This window comes from Tupaia chinensis, unplaced genomic scaffold (assembly GCF_000334495.1).
Source record: "Tupaia chinensis unplaced genomic scaffold, TupChi_1.0 Scaffold000386_1, whole genome shotgun sequence".
Taxonomy (NCBI): domain Eukaryota; kingdom Metazoa; phylum Chordata; class Mammalia; order Scandentia; family Tupaiidae; genus Tupaia; species Tupaia belangeri.
Window position 1 is genome coordinate 41,388 of NW_006159888.1, and position 3,502 is coordinate 44,889.

Consider the following 3,502-nt stretch of genomic DNA (forward strand, 5'->3'; position numbering starts at 1 on the left):
AGTAGATTTTAGGTGGTAACTCAGTACACATATAATCTCAACAAAAGTTCTATGAAATAATTCTTGCTCCAACTACCTGCAGTGCACTTTTGACATTCTGACTATTCTGTTTCATTTTCATCCCTTACTCATGATAGAGCACATATGCTCACAAATGAGGGAGGGGAGGGAGCAGGTCTGGTCACACTGCAGGTCCCTGCCTCTAGTCCTCCAGCCTATTGGATCCTGGGCACTAGTGCACATTCCCAACACGTTTCAGGCGGATCGGTTGAGGATTTGAACTGAGGTCACTATGTGGTTTTCAGCAGTGTAGTTTGGCATGCTACTGCCTATGCCACCACGGCTGAGTCCTTTTTCATATTAATTTTATTTTTTATTATTTTTAAAAATTTGCCAGAGGATATATGCACTTGCCAGAAAGAGAGAAAGAGATGGAGAAGGAGACAGCACCTCTCCCCAGTGGGTTTCGGCCATGCCATAATCCCTTCACCGCCATAGTCTATCTTGTCAGGATTTGGGACACACAGGCACACATACCCAGGATGCTTTTCAAGCCACTCGGGGCCAGGATTAGAACTATGGTTGACCATGTGGAATCCAACTCCTTTAACCACTAGTCCACAGGTTCAACTTTCTATTTAATTTTTAAATGTCGATCCATTGAACCAGGCTTATGGCTCATTTTGACCCTCTCCAGCCAGTAGAAATCCTTTTTCTCCCCTTTTATTCACTGAGAATTGCTGGGCTGCAGACAGATGCCTGCTCCACTCCAGCAAACTGCCGAACCCCTCTCCTCTCAGCAGCGAAGGGCTCTTCTTCAAGAACAGGACTGCCCATGTTGTCAGAAACTGTCTTTTGGGGCCATCTGGTGTGTGTTGGATAATATCTCATTGAGGTTCTACTTGGTGCTTCTCTGATTAAAGTGACAAAGCATGTTTGTGCGTGCTCTGAGCCTTCTTTCTGGACTCTTCCTCATCTTTGAAATGCCTCTCCATACCTTTTACTCGTGTCTATTTTTTAAAGATTTGTGCAACTTCTTCATGCATTCCAGATAATGCATTATTTCTCCCTGTCCATAGTTTCCTTGTACTTATATTGCTGCTTTCTGGTGATATAGTCAGACTCACCAATATTTTCCTACATGATTTTGTGCCTGTTTATGAAATCTTTTTTTTTTTTTTTTAGAGATTTTTGCTATAGGGAGTGTGCGCTCACCAGAAAGACAGAAAGAGACAGAGAGACAGAAAATGAGAAATCGCCCCCCAGGGATGATGGCCACACCACAATCACTTCTTCTCCATTCTCCTCCTGGGATCTTGGGCACGCACGCACACGAGCCTGGTGTGAGTTTACGCCACCGGGTCCAGGCCTCGAACCATGGTCAACTACATGGGAGTCCAGCGACATAGACATTATGCTAGCTGCTGGTCCGTTTATGAAATGTTTATGCACTGAAATTCATACATATAACCTCTTACAGTTTCTTCTAACAGCTTTAAATGTGTTTTTCGCACTTAGGTCTTCAACCCACTTGCAGTTTAGGTTTGCTTATGATTCTACCACATTTGCCACATGGATAACCAGTGTTCTGGCCCTTGCTCCTGCTGACCCACAGGTTCTAAGTGCAGAAGGCTCTGCTGCTGAGGGGCCCAGGTGGTTCCTTTGTGTTATGGTTTGAACATGTCCCCACAAATCCATGTAGTAAGATGAAGAGGGTGAAAATTAAACCCACCACAGTGGTGAAAGGTGGGGACTTTGGAGGTAATTAGGCTTAGATAAAGTCATCAGGGTGGGGCTCCATGACTGAATCCTGGGGGGTTTATGAGGAGAGGGGATTAGACACACATGTAGAGATGCATGCTCTGTTCCCTCACCATGCGAGGCCCCGCATAGCAGTGGGAGCCTGCCGACAGGAAGACCCTCATCAGATGTGGCCCTTACACCTTGGACCTCTACATCGAGAGCTAAATAAACCTTATTTAAATCAGGTTTCAGGTGTTTTCTTTCATTAGCAGCAAATGGACTAGACCACTGGGTTAGCTGGTGTCTCTGTGCCACACTGCCTTCTCTATCACGGGCACGGCATCTCCAGGATCTGGGGGGCAGTACCCCCTGTCTTGTCACCTGTTGGGTAATTGTCTTAGCTCATTGCTCTCCCATGTAAATTTGCAGTCAGTTGATAAGTTCTCCTTGCCCCCACAAGCTGCTTAGATTTTCATTAGTACAGCAAGAATACTTGGGGACAATTCACATTTTCCACATATACTGTTCCATTAATATCAACTTTCTTCAAGGGCTTTCAAAATTTTTGGTATTTTCTCAATAGGAACGGTATCCGTTTTACTTTTTATTCATAAGGACTTTATGTTGCTTAAGTGAACTCTTCCTCCCTCCCTTCTTTCTTTTTATTGTCAGAAAGCTCCAGCACTTTCAAGAAAGAGAGAGACAAAGAGGGACAGAGACAGCACCGCACAGTGGGACATGGTCACGCTATAAGCCCTCCAGCATCATTTCTTCATCCTCTTGGGCTTGGCGATCTCGCAGAAGGCTGGAAGCTGTTCCGCGGATCGGATGGTGTGGTCGCCAGAACTGACTTCGCAGACGCTCACCAGGCGGCAGGCCGGGGCGCTCTGATCCTCGGGTGCACGCTCGAGAACACGCTGCTGGTCGCAGGGGTGGCGGTGGCTCAGCCATGGCCAACGCAGGACAAGCGTCCCTCGAGGGGAGACAAGCGCTGACCTCGAGGCAGTCGCACGGGCTCAGCAGACCTGCCTGCGCCGCCGGGCGGGGTGCGATCAGCCAGGAGGGAGCTCAGAGAGCGCAGCCGGCCGAGACGCAACCGCTGCCCCACTCTAAGCCGCACGAGGGCGCTGCAGTCCCGCAGACGCGAGCTCGAGCCACCGGCGGAGGCCACAGGAGGCCCTTTGTTGCGTTGCTGATGACTCACTCCCACCTCCCGGCCTAGGGTGGAGACGGTTTAGCTGGGCAGACAGGCGCTTACCAGTTCTTTGTGGAATGGCCACGTCGCTTAGCATGCAGAGTTCTGGGTTGTGGGGGCCCAGCTTCAGCCAGGTGCGTGGTAGTGAGATCAGGCTCTGATGCCATGTGGGAGGGTAGGTTGTTCACGTTTGTCCCTGACCACCTGTTAACGCTGGACAGAACAGAACAATAGCGATGATAGTCACTTTTTTTTTTTTTTAGGTGTTTGCTGTAGGGCCTGTGCCCTTACTAAACAAAAATAGGGAGAGGGAAAGTGAGGAATTACAACCTACCCCCCAGGGGGGTGATGGCCAGGCTGCAAGGATCCTTCATTTTCTTCTTGGGATTTTGGGTACGCATGTGTATGCTCCCAGAGTGATTTTCAAGCCACTGGATCCTGGACTCCAACTGGGAGTCGTCTGTCACACTTTTTTCCTCCTAGGTTTTTGCCATAGGGTGTCCAGTGCTCACCAGAGAGGAGAGGCAAAGGGAGGGAAAGGGAGAAATCATCCCCTCCCCCAAG

At 48.9% G+C, this 3,502-nt stretch overlaps 1 long non-coding RNA gene across 1 annotated transcript in view; it reads right to left on the reverse strand.

Annotated features, from left to right (window-relative positions):
* Positions 1–2,868, reverse strand: part of LOC102471863 (uncharacterized) — a 9,620-nt gene extending 6,752 nt beyond the window's left edge. The window contains exon 1 of the long non-coding RNA XR_335304.1: positions 2,610–2,868. This is a non-coding gene — a long non-coding RNA (uncharacterized LOC102471863). The remainder of the gene's footprint in view (positions 1–2,609) is intronic.
* Between the last annotated feature and the right edge of the window lie 634 nt (positions 2,869–3,502).